Source organism: Bos indicus, chromosome 3 (assembly GCF_029378745.1).
Source record: "Bos indicus isolate NIAB-ARS_2022 breed Sahiwal x Tharparkar chromosome 3, NIAB-ARS_B.indTharparkar_mat_pri_1.0, whole genome shotgun sequence".
In the NCBI taxonomy this organism is placed as follows: Eukaryota; Metazoa; Chordata; class Mammalia; order Artiodactyla; family Bovidae; genus Bos; species Bos indicus.
Window position 1 is genome coordinate 110,055,913 of NC_091762.1, and position 18,057 is coordinate 110,073,969.

Consider the following 18,057-nt stretch of genomic DNA (forward strand, 5'->3'; position numbering starts at 1 on the left):
TAAATGACCCAATCAAAAAATGGGCCAAAGAACTAAATAGACATTTCTCCAAAGAAGACATACAGATGGCTAACAAACACATGAAAAGATGCTCAACATCACTCATTATCAGAGAAATGCAAATCAAGACCACTATGAGGTACCATTTCACACCAGTCAGAATGGCTGTGATTCAAAAGTCTACAAATAATAAATGTTGGAGAGGCTGTGGAGAAAAGGGAACCCTCTTACACTGTTGGTGGGAATGCAAACTAGTACAGCCACTATGGAGAACAGTGTGGAGATTCCTTAAAAAACTGGAAATAGAACTGCCTTATGATCCAGCAATCCCACTGCTGGGCATACACACTGAGGAAACCAGAAGGGAAAGAGACACGTGTACCCCAATGTTCATCGCAGCACTGTTTATAATAGCCAGGACGTGGCAGCAACCTAGATGTCCATCAGCAGATGAATGGATAAGAAAGCTGTGGTACATATACACAATGGAGTATTACTCAGCCATTAAAAAGAATTCATTCGAATCAGTTCTAATGAGGTGGATGAAACTGGAGCCTATTATACAGAGTGAAGTAAGCCAGAAGGAAAAACACCAATACAGTATACTAACGCATATATATGGAATTTAGAAAGATGGTAACAATAACCCTGTGTACGAGACAGCAAAAGAGACACTGATGTATGAAACAGTCTTATGGACTCTGTGGGAGAGGGAGAGGGTGGGAAGATTTGGGAGAATGGCATTGAAACATGTAAAATATCATGTATGAAACGAGATGCCAGTCCAGGTTCAATGCACGATACTGGATGCTTGGGGCTAGTGCACTGGGACGACCCAGAGGGATGGTATGGGGAGGGAGGAGGGAGGAGGGTTCAGGATGGGGAGCACGTGTGTACCTGTGATGGATTCATTTTGATATTTGGCAAAACTAATACAATTATGTACAGTTTAAAAATAAAATAAAATTAAAAAAAAAAACAACAACAGGCAAATGGATATGTATAATACACACAACAAATGATTACTATCCAGAATATGTCATGAGTGCCTATAAATCAAGCTTAAAACAGGAACAGTGCCAAAAGACACATGGCTAGGTATTTCACAGAAGAGAAAACCTAAATGTCAAAAAACAATTTTTCACTATTTTATTTGTAATAAAGGAAATACATATAAAAACTCTATTGAGCTATCATTTTATACCAATCAAAATGGGCCAAAAACGTTACAATGGATAATACAAGCTGACAATAAGCCAAAGGAAGAATGAAGAATGAAAATTCTCATACAGTATGTAGGAATATAAAGTGATATAGTCAGGAGCAAATGGTAATTTATAGTAAGTTTGAAAATGAGCATAATTTCCAACTCAACAACTCCACTCTACTGGAATATATGCTCTATAAAACTCCCATTATCTGGGGAGGGCAACATGAATAAGAATGCTTACTGTAGGACAGTTTATAATGATAAAAAGAATGGACACAACCTAAATAACCATCAGTCAGATGGATACATTTGTACTATATTCATATAAACAAAATAAATGAGCAGGTGCTAGAATGCAGATAAATAAAATTGAGAATAAAAAACGAGAGGAATTTGTACAAAATGAGATATTACCAACTACTTAATTGTTAGTATCTAGATACGTACAATACACAACTTAGGCAAAAGTTATTCTCATTAAGGTTTTGTGATACTTTATAACTCACTTATTGATAATTGATAAAAAATTATTTTACTGTTGGAAATGTATCCTTAAAAAAAAATTTTTTTTTAATTTATTTGGCTGCTCCAGGTCTTAGTTGTGGCATGCAGGTTCTTTTTCTTTTTTTGCTGTTGCAACATGTGGGATGCAGCTCTCTGAGCAGGGATTGAGCCCATGCCCCTGCACTGGGAGCTTAGAGTCTTAAAAACTGGACCACCAGGAAAGTCCCTATCCTTATTTTTTAAATTAGGTTTATTTTCTTCTTTCCATAGGTAGCAGCATTAGAATAAAGAGAAAAAAAATAAGCTTGGAAATGAAACAGATTTTAATTCTAGATCCAGACTTACTAATTATCATTTTTCAGAATTTCCATTCATTCATATGGAAAATTAGCAAAACGCCCATTACTTACAGCATTAGTGTGAAGATTCAATGTAAGATACCTACTTGTGCCCAGAAAATGACAGAAACTCATCAGAACTCTTTTTCTCATTTTTTGAAGGATTGTCTACTCATGTCTTTTGTGCTCTGATTTATTGAAGTTTTAATTCTAGGCAAAATCATTCTGTCAATGTAAACTAACTCCTTGAAGAAGCTGAATGGGAGAGAATGTTCTATGAAGAAGTGATTAGGATTCTTTAGTTTGCACTTTACTGTGTCAAAACTGAAATTTTCTGTTAGGATGCAGCTAAAATACAGACGTGAAAAAATAATAAATATTTACCATATTTAAGGTAATAAGGACTACATGTTCCAAATTAGTCCAAGTCCAAAAGAAGAGTGTAAAATAAAGCAGTAAATAATGTTGGATCCAGGTAAAAGCATAACTACAATTATACTTCAACCTCCTGAGAGGTTATATGCCTCAATTTTATACGTTTACTTTCATGGCTCTGAAAGTGTAAGAACAAAAATTAAGGTCACTTATTATACAATGCCTTTTTATGGTAATAGTGAACAATTTAGACACCATGTTAGACATCTCTGCATGTCTATCATTAACTAGCAAAGTATTACTGACATAGTACTCAGGAGATATTGATAAATCAAAGGGTTGGGTTTTTTTTCTGTTTTTAATAAAAAATATATTTACTAAAGGGTCACTAAAAGGTTACTAAAGGGTCACTAAATTATAAAGTGAATACAAATATTCACATAACCAACACTCAGATCAAGAACTAAATATTGGTAGTATTCTCAAAACCGCTTCCCTATCCCCTTCCCAACCTTAACTTACAGTTCAACCCTCAAATCCTGGTTCTTATGGTAATCACTTTTTTCTCTTTTCAGAATTACAACGTGTAAGTACAGATCACTAAGGACAATTTATTGTTTCCAGTTCTTCAATTTTATCTAACTGGAAACATAAAACATAAAATCTTTTTGAGACTTGCTAAACATTGTTTCTATTTAAACAACTATTTTCTTCATTTCCATTGCTCTGCCTAACACTCCACTGAATAAAATACAGTTTATTCACTTTAATGTTGGTGGACAGTGGATAGAACTTTGTGCTTTCACTGCCAGGGGCTCAAGTTCAACCCCTGGCCAGGCCACTAAGATCCCACAAGGTGTCCTGCGGCAAAAACCAAACAAACAAAAGCCTGATTATTAATCGTGGTGGACTATTTATGCTGGCACTTTCCTTTGGTTATTAGAATAATGTTATGACTATCTTATAGATGGCCTTTTTGATATACATACACATGTATATTTCTCTAATAGAAAAGGTGGTATCTCAGTAGAATTGCTGAATCTAAAGCTGAGCGTTGAAGAATTGATGCTTTTGAACTGCAGTGTTAGAGAAGACTATTCAGAGTCCCTCAGACTGCAAGGAGATCAAACCAGCCAATCCTCAAGGACATCAGTTCTGAATAGTCATTGGAAGGACTGATGCTGAGGCTGAAGCTCCAATCCTTTGGTCACCTTATGTGAAGAACTGACTCATTAGAAAAGACCCTGACTGGGAAAGATTGGGAAAGATTGAAGGCAGGAGGAGAAGGGGACAACAGAGAATGAGATGGTTGGATGGCATCACTGAATCCATGGACATGAGTCCATTGATTTGAGCAAGCTCCACGAGTTGGTGATGGACAGGGAAGCCTGGTGTGCTGCAGTCCAAGGGGATCACAGTTGGACATGACTGAGCGACTGAACTGAACTAAGGATGTGTATCTCTAACTTTCCTGGATAATGCCAAAATCTTCCAAAGTGGTTTTAACAACTAACTCTCTCACAAGCAGAGTTTAAGAGTTTAATGCTAGCCTTTCTGGGGATGTGACATCTCATTTAAAAAAACTATTTGAGGTATAACTTACATACAATAAAATGCATTTTAACTGTACAGCTCAATGATTTTGACAAACATATACCTCAACGCTATTTGTTGTTGTTGTCCAGTTGTTCAGTCGTGTCCGACTCTTTCCGACCCCATGGACTGCAGCATGCCAGGACTCCCTGTCCTTAACCATCTCTTGGAGCTTGCTCAAATTCATGTCCATTGAGTCAGTGATGCCATCCAACCATCTCATCCTCTATGCTATTATCACTCCAATTAAGACAAAACATGTCATCACCCCCGAAAGTACTTTCCTGCCCCTCTTTAATCAGCTTCCATCACATCTGCTGCAGGCAACCACTGATCTGATTCCTTTCATAATAAATTTGTTCCAGAATTTCACATAAATGGAATTATATGGTATACATTATTTCGTTTAGCTTTTTTGCACATCTTTCTTGAGATTCATCTATACCATTTTATAAATTGGTTTTTTAAAATTGCTGGATAGTATTTCATCGTGTAAATAAATCACAATTTGTTTCTCAGTTTACTTGTTGCTGGGCATTTGGGTTGTTTCCAGATCCTAGTTATTATGAACATGTACAAACCTTTGTACGGACCTATTTTTTTCATTTCTCTTGGGGAAAGACCTAAGAATAGTTAGGACATATGGCAAGAAAATATTTAAATTTTTTAAAATCTGCCAAAATATTTTTCAAAGTGGTTGTACTGTTTTATACTCCTACCGTTTCCAATTGTTCCATATTCTTGCCAACACTTAGCATTGCTGGGTTTTTTACTTTAGCAAATCTAGCAAGTGTGAAGTGATATCTCATTGTGGTTTTTATCTGCATTTTCCAGATGACCAATGATGTTTAATATCTTCTCAGGTGCTACTGACCATTCCCATAATCTTTTGTGCAGTGTATATTTTTGACCACTGTTAAAAATAGTTTGAGTTATGCAAGTTTTTCATAAATTCTAGACACAAACCCTTTGTTCAGGATATATTATGCAAATATTTGAAACTTTTTCAAATTTCAGTAGCTTGCCTTTTCATCTTAACAGTGTTCTTAAGAGATGGTTTCACTTAGATTAGGTTTCCAACATACAAAGAAATCTTTGCTTACTCCAAGGGCATGAATATTTTCCCTCTTTCCTTAGAAGTTTCTCAGTTTTAATGTTTATTTTTTGTACAAATACCCAACTGTTCTAGTATCACTGAGAAGACTATTCTTTCCCCATTGAATTTTGGCCCCTCTGTCAAATATCAATCAACCACATAAGTGTTTATAGCTATTCTAATTACTTTTTAGCTTTTTGGCTAAGATCAAGTGTAGTATCTATAGCTATTTCATAACTTGATTTATATGTCCATCTTTAACCTCAGTATCACAGTTTTGCTTACTGTAGCTTTATAGCATGTCTGGAAATCAGGGATTATAAATCCTCCAACTCTGTTCTTCTTCAAAATGGTTTTAACTGTTCAAGATTCTCTGCATTTTCAAATAAATCTTAAAATCAGCTTGTCAATTTTTTTTTTTTAAGTGAGATTTTTGGTGAGATTCTGGGATTGTGTTGAGTCTACAGATCAATTTGGCAATAATGAGTATCCTAACTATTTCAGTCTTCTGTGCCAAGAACATGGTCTGCGTGCGTGCTAAGTCACTTCAGTCGTGTCCAACTCTTTGTGATCTCATGAACTGCAAGCTGCCAGTTTCCTCTGTTCATGGGATTTTTCAGGCAAGAATACTGGAGTGGGTTGCCATGCCCTTCTCCAGGGGATCTTCCTATCCCAGGGATCGAACCTGAGTCTCCTGCACTGTAGGCAGATTCTTTTATCATCTGAGCCACCAGGGACATGGTATCTCTATTTATCTTTCTTATTTTTCTCAGGAATGTTTTATAGGCTTTCAGTGTATAGGATCTGTGTACACATCTCTTTTAAAATCTATTTCTAGTGCTCACTTTGGTAATACATGTACTAAAACTGGAATGATACAGAGATTAGCATGTCCCCTGTGCAAAGATGAAAAAAAAATCTATTCCTAAATATTTCAAAAATATTATTATGAATGGTACATGTGTTTTTCATTTTTTCCAACTGCTGATTGCCAGTATTATTTATTATACTGCTAGTATTATTATGCAACTAGTGTCTTGTGATCTGGCTAAATGCATCTATTAATTCTAGTAGGATTTTTGGGGGGAGTAGATTTCTTAGGATTTTTTTATGTAGACAATTATGTCTTTTGCAAACAGCGACAGTTGTATTACTTCCTTTACAATATTACACCTTCCTTTTTCTTGGACCACCAGCACACTGCTGGATAGAAGCAGTGAGAGTAAGCATCCTCCTCTTATTCTTAATCTTAGGGCAAAGTCGTTCACTCTTTTTGACACTGAGTATGATGATGCCTGCCTGCTTTTCTAGATTCTCTGACGGGTTGGAGAAGTTTCCTTTTACTGCTAGTGTGTTACAAATTTTCATCATGATAACATTAAAATGTGTCGAATGATTCTTCTGTCTGTTGAGAAGATTACACTGTTTTGGTCAGGTGTCAGATTCAGAGGAATACGAGCCTCATAAAATTACGAGCCTCATAAAATTGAGTTGAAACGCCTTTTTTCTTCTGTTTCTGAAAGCATATGTGTAAGATTGGTATCATTTTTTCTTAAATGTCAGATAAATTTTAGCAACAAAATCAACTGGCACTGGAGTTTTCTTTGTTAGAAAGGATTATGAATTCAATTTCCTTAACAGATACCAGACTATTCCAGTTTTCTTTGAGCTAACTTTTTAACATTGTGTTTAAGTTATCAAATTAACTGGTATAAAACTGTTGCCAACATTCCCTTATCAACCTCAGTTTTGAAAGATCTTTAATGATAAACCCTTCTTAAATTTTTGACACTAGTAATCTGTTTGGTTTTTTCTTTTTTTTGATTAGCCTTCCTAGGAATTTAAAATTTTTATTAACTTTTTTAAAAGAATCAACTTTTGGTTTCATTCATTTTCTATACTGTTTTCTATTTAATTAACTTTTGCTCAGAGTTTTATTTCTTACTTTCTATTTGAGCTTAATTTTTTCTTCTAGTTGAAGATAGAAACTTCATACGGTAGTCTGCCTCCAACATGGTCCCTAATAAGTCTTGCCTCATGGGACTCTGCACCTTTGTGTAAGTCTCTCCTACACTGAATATAACTGGTTTATGTAACTAATAAGACATTACAAAACTGGCAGAATATAGCTTTCAATACTAGGCCTTAATGTCATTATAGCGTCTGCCTTGCTCTCTCATGGATTGCTTGCTCCAAAGAAGCCAGCCACAACATCATGAGAACACTTAACCAACCCTGCCTGTTGAGAGGTCCAGGTGGCAAGAAACTAGGTCTCTAGCACAAACTTACCAATTGAGTTTTACAGATAATAAAACAAGACTTACTCATCCATTTAAACATTCAAGTATCTACTACATCAGGGACTCCTTTGTGGGTTGGAATTTAAAGATAAACCAGACAAAGCCTCTCCATTTTAAGAATAGATTCTGGTCAAGCAACTCAGTTCATTCCTTCCCCAAACTCCACTAAAACTCTGGTAAGGAATTAAGGAGAAAAAAAAAAGAAAGCATAAATCTAGAGGGAAGGGAGGATCGAAAATAGAAAATGTACCATTTTAGAAGATGAAAAACAAGTAGCCAAGCTGTAACTGACAGAGCAGATGGAATTCTCAAAAGGTGTGAGAAATGGCAGTATCAGGTACCTCTGAAACTGGTGATAAAAGAATGGAGGTGTTGCAGAAAAATAAAGACAAAAGCTGTTTGAGAAGCAGGTAGAATCCTAGATTCCTGTCTAGCTCCATTCACATTGTGGAACCACTGCCTCATCTTTATCCTGGCATAATCTGTAAGCATATTCTCTGGCAAAAGTAAAAGACTTTTTGGAGGGATGATGTCAGGCACAGCTGAGGGCACAAGACTGTACCCAAAACAAAGAATTAAGTGACAATAAATATTAATTCCTGAATGCAGACACTCCCCAAGCCAAAATCCCCAACTTGGCTTCCAGAATGCAGGTAACAAGACTATTACCCTTCAGGCAGGAGTCTGGAAGTCTCATCTCTGGGTAATTGACCAGCTAAGAAGAAAGACCTAACTAAGGTCACTAACATTATAGGTTCCCTAGGATCAGCCCAATTAAACCACTCTATGACAAAGCTCAAAGTCAACTAGTCCCACTAATGAATTCAAAGCATCGAGTCAATGTTTTAGATTCCCACTGCATCATGAATAAATAATCAAGGACACCATATACTTGAAGGAAGCTTCCGAAATGGAGGACAGTGATCAAAACAAACAAACAAACAAAACAGAATTTGGAGGAAGCATAAGCATGTGCAAGAAAAAGAAAACTCTAAGATAAATTATCTTCAGTGAGCACAGAGAAGATACTACCATATGTGAAACAAGAATAGTATGCTATTATAAAATAACATTCAAGAAATAAAAAAGAATGATTAGAAATTAAAAGCATAATAGCAAAAATGAAAAAGTGAAGAGGTTTAGAGGATAAAGGTAAGTAAATTTTCGAGAAAGCAAAGTAATATAAGGGAAACAAAACTTCACCAAAGCTATTTAAAAAGTTGGAACATCACTGTTAAATTTATGGAGGAAAAATTATTTCCAACATAGAAACCCAACTAAACTTTCATTTAGGTTTGTTGATTCATTTTCCAATGTGTAAAGCATCAAAAATTTTTGCTTCTTGTGTACCCTTTTCTCATGAAACTTCTAAATATTAAAAAATGAGGGGTAGGGAGAGAAATGGATACAGAGAATGATGTTTGATCCCAAGACGACAGCTGTGCATCAAATATGAAGAACATACTCAATTAGCCTGAAGCAGTGTGAATCAAGAAACAGATTTGTTGGAAACTGTCACTGAAATTCCTGCTGGAAAATACTCTTTTTCTAATGTGAGGTTAGACTAAATAAAGCCTGATACAGGTATCTTTACTTGGCTGAGTTTGATCAGTGTTGATAAACCTGCTGCTTGCCTATTTCACCCTAAAGAAAGGTTCTGCTTTGTTCTGCTTCTGAGGACCAATTTGAATACTATAAAAATCAAATTGTTGACTTTCACTTTCACTGAGGGATCTTATACCTGAACTTAAGGCAATCATATGAAGCAAGTGACACTAATATTGTGATTAATAAATTATTTATTGGAAATCTGTTTTCCTTGCAAGAAAGCATATTCAGTGTGAACTTCTGATTCAAGCAGAATAAATTATAATTATCAAATTCTGCTTATATATTCTATTTTCTTCTAGCAGCAAAACAGTGAATATTCCTTAGAAAGCTACATTTTACTGAAAAGCACAAAGAAGCAAATAAAGTATATAAAAATAAAAAAACATTTCTCAACTCAGATGTCCTGGGTCAGAGATTTGTCCTGTCAGGAAACTTGCTTCTTAAAGGATACAGGAAAAAGCTGTGAATATTAAGAGCATAAGCTTTGGAAACAGAAAAGTTAACCTCTATAACTTAAATGTAAATAAATGACTGTGCCTCTACACTTAATAGTTTACATTACATATAAAGTAATATAAATATAAAATACAAACTATGTGATCTTTAGAGGGAGAAAGTCACTTTAGAGAGAGAAAATTTAGAGACTGTGTTTCTAAACTTCAGTTGGGTGTATCACCTAACTCATACAACGGTGATGAAGTTCAGATGAGATACAGTTGTCTCTTGGTTCCTACAGAAGATTGGTTCTGGAACTCCCTTTGTACATCAAAAAGCGGTGGAAGTTCAAGTCCCTTATACAAAATGATGCATTACAGTCAGCTCTCAGAATCCATGGTACCCAGGTAACGAGGGCTGACTGTAATTAATGTAAAATGTTTAGCATTCTATCTGTGACAGGTATCTTCAGGGAGATACAACTAGTAACTATCAGATTCTTTTTTTTCTTTTGGCTGTACTGTGACTTGTAGGCTCTTAGTTCCCTGACCAGAGATTGAAACCGTGCCCTTGGCAGTGAAAGCCAAGGAATCCTAACCACTGGACTGCCAGGGAATTCCCTATAGTTACTCTGGTACTCTTAAAATGCATACTTAGAAAAACAAAATGCAAATTGCAACTGAGTCTGGCCTAACATAAAAGAGTATACTGTATTTCACTGACTCTAAAAGCCCAATTATGGTAAGGTACATCAGTACTGTATTTGCCAAATTTTCCAATTAAATTGTGACAAACCATCCACTGCAAGACATCTCCCAATTTCAGAGATGATGAAATGTGAAAAAAGTGAAAATGTGAAATGTGAAAAGCACCAGTACATATAGATTGGTAAAATTCATTAAATTTAGTCATATAGTTGAGAGTTAAGATACTATATACCATGAAAACAATCATTCTGAAAATAAGATGAAGTCACACAATTAGAATTAAATTGCTTGCTTTCTTAAAGTACTCTTCCATGTTTATCATCACCACAAATTTTACCTAAGCTCCCATCTGTTACTTCCTCAGAGAAAAGTTCCTCCAACACTGAGACTAGAATGGATTCCTTTGTTGCACAGTCCCACTGTATTTATTACTTCTCCATAATACTCATCATATATTGCTCAATAAAATAATCTTCTCCAGTTGACCTCAAGTTCAATAAAGACTATTTTGTTCAGTAAAATATACCAAGTGCAAAGGTTGCAAAATCATACAAACGAGAAAGGAAATATAAGCAAGTAAGGTGGTCAGTGCAATACGATCCCTCATTATTTTTCACAGCACCAGTACATATTATCGACAGTTTAAAAATAAACCCATTTAAAATTTTAGGCTTTATTTCATTTCATTAAGATAAGAGAGAAGTTTAAGAAAAATCCATGTTGATATATGTATATTTGGTTCATTCATTTAACTTACATATAATAGTATATACCACAATATGACAATATTCACATACTCATTCCAATATTTGCTTTTTCTATTATTCACAGGAATCAGGATGTTTCTAATTTTCTGCTACAGCAAAAAATATCTCAGTATGCAAGACACCTCTATGGTATATTAAGGGTTTTAAGATATGTTCAATTTCATTTTCATGTCATCTTTTCTAGATATTGAAAACTGCTCTCCAAAGTTGTTGTATCAAATCACACTCCTATAAACAGTGCACAAGATATTCCCTTATACTTTATCCTCACCAACATGTTAAAATTTTATATATCTGATAGGTGTCAAATGGTACTGATCTCATTTGCATTTTCCTGACTAATTATGAATTTGAGAATTTGATTTTCATGGGTTTATTGACCATTTGTGTTTCCTCTTTTGTAAATTAGCTTTTTTTTTTTTAACTGATCTCCCTGTAAAGTTTTTGGTTATATATGCTGTAAATACTGTCTTAGCATTTTAACTTTGTTTATGATTCATCTGTAACAAATAAGTTTTAAATTTTGTGCAGCCAAGCTTATCAGTATTTTCTTGAAAGAATTTTAAAGCTTTGCTTTTCAAATTTTAGATTATAATCTACCTAGAAATAAAACTGGGATATGATATGAGATGGGTTTAATTATTTTTTTCTTACAGTTAACAACTTTATAAATACCATTTATTAAATATTTTACTCTTTCCTCAGTGATCCAAAATGCCAACTTAATATTAAATTACACTGATTCTTCACAGTCACTTATTTTTCCATATAAATCTTAATACTGACTTTTCAAGTTTCACTATATGCCCTATTGGGATTTTACTTAAAATTCATTTACAGATTAATTTTTGGAGAACTGACACCTTATCAAACAGAGTCTTCTCAATAAGCTTAACATATTTCATTCATTCAGATTTTTGCTTATATCTTTCAATAAATTTTTTTTACTTTAGAGACCTCTCAGAAATTTTTCATTCCTGTGTACCCTCTTTTTGACCCAAACTCCTGATGTCATCACATTGACAAAAGCCTAGCTAAGACATCATTTACTCCTACAAATATTTTCCTAACTTTCCAGATTCAATTAGACACTCCTCCTCCATGTTCTTAGTTTTATTTATTCATTCTTTGCTTAGTATGCCCAAGAGTTGTCAGGCACAGAGGTTATATATATACCTACAGTCCCTAGCTTCACAGAGCTTTCATTCTAACAGGAGACAAAGAATAATAAACACATTCAAGGTGACACATGGTATTACCAGGGAAGTATACTGTGCTATAAGAATACTTGAGAGAAATATGTAACTCTTGGGGGATGGTTGGATGGGGGGGAGAAGGTGTCAGTTACTGCTTTTCAAGGAAGTAACATGTAGACTGAAACCTGTAAGAAGAACAGAAGTTAGCAAACACAATAGTGACTAAATAACATAGTACTGACATCCCTGTCTTACTGTTGATTTTATTGGAAGAGCTCCACTGCTTAACTGTGAAATCATCTATTCTCTGAATATGTTTCCTCCCTTGACACTATTTCTTGGCTCTAATACTGCCTACAATAATCATTAACTGCTCTCTGGTTCTTCTTTCTTCCTTAAATGCTAGTATTCTCCATGGCTCTCTCCTTTTCATTTCTTTTTTCAATCTAAATAATTATTTCTAAAGGAAATTTTCCATTTTCAGAGTTTCAAATATGGATTTATGTACTAAGGACTCCCAAAACTTTTACCTTTACTCACTCCACTACAGATTTTCACATCTGCATTTCCAACTACATACTAGATGACTCTCTATATGTTCCACAGAATCCTCAAGTGTTAGACATATTAACATTTGATCTTTTTATACATGGTATAAACTGCCAACTAACCAGTGAAAGCAGATCTCCCTCCCATATTAGAATCATCATTCATAATGATATGAATGAGTCACTATTCTGAATGTATGTTGGTGAGTATGCTCTTCTTGAAAGACAGTTTATAAAATAAATGCAGTTACTAAAGGTTTGGGAATATGAAGATTGTTTCAAAGACTGAATAATCACAGAATTTTTTTTATTATTATTATATTTTTAATCATAGAATTTTATAGGCCAGGTACGAGTTTATTTTTAAAATTTTAAATATATAAATATTGTTAGGCTACTAGTTGCATTCAATCAAACACAAATCTAGATATTGTGGTGAAGGTATTTTACAGATATAATTAAATTCCATGATCAGTTGACTTTAAGTACAGGAGATTATCCTGGATAATGTGGGTGGACCTCATTCAGTTAGTTGAAAGGCCTTAAAAATGGGGTTGAGGTGTCCCTAAGAGAGAAAAGAAATTCCGTTTATGGGCAGAGCTTCAGCCCACACCCATTCATTCTAGCCTGCCCTTCCTGATAGCCTATCCTAAGGACTTCAGACTTGACTAGGTTGCCCCTACAACTGTGTAAACCCAATCTCTCTCTATATATTTTCTTATATCCAAAAACCAATTCCTTCAAAAACCTAGTTAACCTTCTGGTCTATTCGTTTCCAATCAGTTCCATGTACCAGTGACTACACCCAAACTTTTTTTCTGGACATGGTTTTTAAACCTATTTTTCAACTTAATCTTGTAATATGTTCCTTCCTCTCCATCCCACATTAGACCATCACCATCTCTTACCTGAACTAGTGATTGAAAAAGCCTCCTAACTGGCTTCTCAGATTAGTTTTTTTGTCCTCTATCTATTCTCCACACTGCTGCCAGAGGTCTCTTTCTGGAAAACAAATATGATCATGTCACTATCCTTCTTTAAAATTTTTGAAGTCGTCCTACGTATAGGATAGAAGTAAATTTGTTTTCTATTTCATTATTTTTTTTTAAACTCTTATTCTCTTCTATTTTTCTTTGCATTTAATTATGTTACTTTTCTAACTTATTAAGATGCATATATAGGTCATTGTTGCTTTTCTCCCTTTCTAATAGGCATTTAAGGTTTTAAATTCTCTCTAAGAATTGCTTTAGCTAATCATACCAATTCTGGTATGTACTATTTTCATTACCCTTTAGTTTAAAATATTTAAAATTTTCTTTGACCAATGAGTTATTTAGAAATTTCTGTAATATCCAAAGCAGAACTTTGTAAGTTCCAATAGGAAAATAGCAGCAGTTTATTTCCAAAATTTCCCACTTTCCCCCTAGAACTCATTACAGAGCAACAAAGATAATCTGAAAAGAGAGAGAGAGAAAAGAAAAGAGAAGAAACCCTGTATCTTCAATGAACCTAGGAGACAATTAAAACCTGAAAGTGCCAAATTGTAAGTAAATACGGCCCAAAATACTTGGGAACCTCTGCAAAGGAGAAAGTCATGAAAGATTAAAGAAAGTCTAGTGGGGCAATAGCAGCAAATTTTTACTCCAGAAAGAGAGGGTCTTCTCCTAAATGGGAACTGCAATGTTTAGTACTGAAACTGAATGGGGGAATCTCAGAAGGAAGCAGAGCAAGGAGTGTAGAAAGTGTCATCAGTCACCTGAGGGTGAACTAGAAGTGACAGGTCTCAGATAGGACTCCCTTTTAAAATCAAGGCATGCATTGTCCCTTCTGTAATTTCAAACTTGAAGAAAAATTAAATGTATAGTACAATGAACTACCATATACCCTTCACAGATTCTCTAACTGTTAACATTTGAGCACGTACTTTAAAAGCCAAGAGCTGAATTCCTTGGTAGCAGAAAGTCCTTAAACATATATTACTGAGAGGCAAAGGAGATGTGGCTTTATTCTGAAGAAAGAATCTATCAGAACAGAAGAGAATAGAGGTCTTGAGCAGAGAAACCTGGAAAACAGCCTTGCTCCTAATGTCCTGTCCGACCTCCTTCTTCCACTCCAGTCTCTTCTAACAGGTGGTTTGAGAAAACTTATCTCATTCAAATACGAGTAACAAAAGTGGCAAGTATCCATACAAAAATACCATTTAAAAAATGTAAAAAAGCAGCACAACATCCTGGACAAAGAAAACTCAACAGAATATACCACTGCAAAACAGATAAAACTATAACACTACTTTTCAATATGAATCCAAAATTTCTTAATGCAGCTATGAAGAAAGATATCAGAGCAGAAATTTAAGAACTCAGGGAAAGACAAACAGCTAAGAGGAGAAAATGAAATAAGCACTGCAGAACTCATGAAAGAAATAGACGAAAAACACTTTTTAAATTAAAAAAATGAAGACAAAACTACAATGAGCAAATGGTAAAAATTATACCATAAAAGAAACAGTAAAGAACAAGCAGGACAGAATTTTTTAAAAAGAAAATAAAATGACAGATTAAAAAAAAAAGATAAAAGAGTTAAACCTACATCCTCAAAGGGGATCCCATGCTTTAAATAAAACTGACTCTAAATAGTCAACATTGAGGGAAAAAATCTAGCAAAATAATTGTAAAAATATTTTCAGCAACCAGACAAAAAAATAAGGTACTTATGAGGGACAAGAAAACCAGATGACATCCTAATTCTCTATTGAAAATTCAATGTCAGAAGACAGTGGGAAAGTATGTATAAGAAACTCAAGAAAGTATGATTCAGATAAGCCATAATGGAAAAGAATATTAAAAAAAAAAGAATGTATATACGTCTCTGGCTGAGTAATTATGCTGTGCAGTAGAGACTGGCACAATTTATCAACTATACTGCAATAAAAAAATAGAATTAAAAAAAAAAGTGTGATTCAATTATTTTATGTCTAACCAAGCAGTCCCCTTTAGGAATAAGGCTATAGACAAATGGTTTTCAATATGCAAAAAACTCAGTTCTTACTCATATGAGCCCTTTCTAAAGTAACTCGAGGACAAACTGCTACCAAGAGATGACAGGAAAAATTTCAGCAAAAGGACTTGCAGTTAGCACCAATACATATAACTGTAGATTTAAGATGAAAACAAATGGACATACAGGTGACAGAATGGAGTGTAACTGTTACATGCTCAAAACCCATGGGAATAACAGTATCTACAAACACATGAAAAACAGAACAATCATAAAAAGTAGAATAAACTTACTGATGGCACACTTTACAGCAACAGAGTCAAAGATGAGAGTCAAGTAGTAAAAATTTAAGTAAAATCATAACGAACAATAAAATAATGCTATATTGGCTAAAACTAGTTAATAAAGCAGAGGAGGGGAAGGAAGAGAATAAAGTTAATATAAAAGTTACTTATTAAGGAAAGCAAAAGATACTGCTTTAAAGAGGGAGAAAGATGAGTATTAAATGAAAGTATGAAGGTAACCACTGATGGGGTTCCTAATAACAGAATTAGCATTTAAAAAGCACAGAAAACAGACCACATGGATTGTAATCCTTCTGTTAGATAATGTAGACTTTTTGCCAAAAAGTACAAAAAAAAGTCACTTTATCATTGTAAAGGTATAAATTACAACAAAGAATAAAGATAGGTATACATACGCTCCTAATACTATGGTAGCGACATTAAGAAAGTGGAAGTATAAAAAGAAATAGAAACACAATTCAGTTCAGTTCAGTTCAGTTGCTCAGTTGTGTCTGACTCTTTGCGACCCCATGAATCGCAGCACACCAGGCATCCCTGTCCATCACCATCTCCCGGAGTTCACCCAAACTCATGTCCATGGAGTCGGTGATGCTATCCAGCCATCTCATCCTCTGTCGTCCCCTTCTCCTCCTGCCCCCAATCCCTCCCAGCATCAGGGTCTTTTCCAATGAGTCAACTCTTCCCATGAGCTGGCCAAAGTACTGGAGTTTCAGCTTTAGCATCATTCCTTCCAAAGAAATCCCAGGGCTGATCTCCTTCAGAATGGACTGGTTGGATCTCCTTGCAGTCCAAGGGACTCTCAAGATTCTTCTCCAACACCACAGTTCAAAAGCATCAATTCTTCGGCACTCAGCTTGCTTCCCAGTCCAACTCTCACATCCATACATGACCACTGGAAAAACCATAGCCTTGACTAAACCATAGCTCTGTTGGCAAAGTAATGTCTCTGCTTTTCAATATGCTATCTAGGTTGGTCATAACTTTCCTTCCAAGGAGTAAGCATCTTTTAATTTCATGGCTGCAGTCACCATCTGCAGTGATTTGGGAGCCCAGAAAAATAAAGTCTGACACTGTTTCCACTGTTTCCCCGTCTATTTCCCATGAAGTGATGGGACCAGATGCCATGATCTTTGTTTTCTGAATGTTGAGCTTTAAGCCAACTTTTTCACTCTCCTCTTTCACTTTCATCAAGAGGCTTTTGAGTTCCTCTTTACTTTCTGCCATAAGGGTGGTGTCATCTGCATATCTGAGGTGATTGATATTTCTCCCGGCAATCTTGATTACAGCTTGTGCTTCTTCCAGCCCAGGGTTTCTCATGATGTACTCTGCATATAAGTTAAATAAGCAATATACAGCCTTGACGTACTCCTTTTCCTATGTGGAACCAGTCTGTTGTTCCATCAAACACAACAGGAAGTTTAAATTTATTTCTCCCATTCTGAGACAAGTAAACAGAAATAAACAAGGAAATAGATGATGTAAACAACATAATCAAAACTGAAGAGCTAAAGGATATTCATTTAACTCTATCCTAAAAAATGATTCTATCTTATTCTCAAAGAGCTACTGAACTTTCATTTCATAAATTCTGAGTATGTTAGGTTACTAAAAAAAAAAAAAAAAACACCTCAATAAATTCTAAAAACAGAAATACAAACCACATTCTCTGATAAACAATACAATAAAACTAGAAATTTACAACACAATCTGAAAATAAAAAGATCTTCAATCTGAAAATTTAAAAAGTCTCTCAAACAACACTGGGTTTAATAGGGGAAATACAAATGAAATCTGTGGTGTTTTGAGAAAATAATATAATCCTGTGGGATGCTAGTTCCTTGATCAGGGACAGGACAAAACCCAGACCCTCAGCATGAAAGCATGGAGTTTTAACCACTGAACTGCTAGGGAATTTCCAAAATAATCATTTTAAATCCTCTTTTTAATGAGAAAAATGAAATTAACTGAGTTACGACTATAGTTCAAAAAGTTAGGAAAGGGACTTCCCTGGCAGTCCGGTGGTAAAGAATCCGCCTTCCAATGCAGGGGATGCTAGTTTGATCCCTGGTCTGAGA

At 34.9% G+C, this 18,057-nt stretch overlaps 1 protein-coding gene and 1 pseudogene across 7 annotated transcripts in view; one reads left to right on the forward strand and one right to left on the reverse strand.

Annotated features, from left to right (window-relative positions):
* AGO3 (argonaute RISC catalytic component 3) overlaps positions 1–18,057 on the reverse strand; it is a 131,146-nt gene that overhangs the window by 58,582 nt on the left and 54,507 nt on the right. The window contains exon 1 of one of the 7 annotated variants that reach the window (XM_019957855.2): positions 13,589–17,411. The exons of the other annotated variants lie outside the window; for them this stretch is intronic. The gene's annotated coding sequence lies outside the window, so the exon portion shown is untranslated. Of the gene's footprint in view, positions 1–13,588; positions 17,412–18,057 lie in introns of those variants that run through there. 7 annotated transcript variants of the gene reach the window in all.
* LOC139182360 (U6 spliceosomal RNA) lies at positions 5,954–6,051 on the forward strand (annotated as a pseudogene).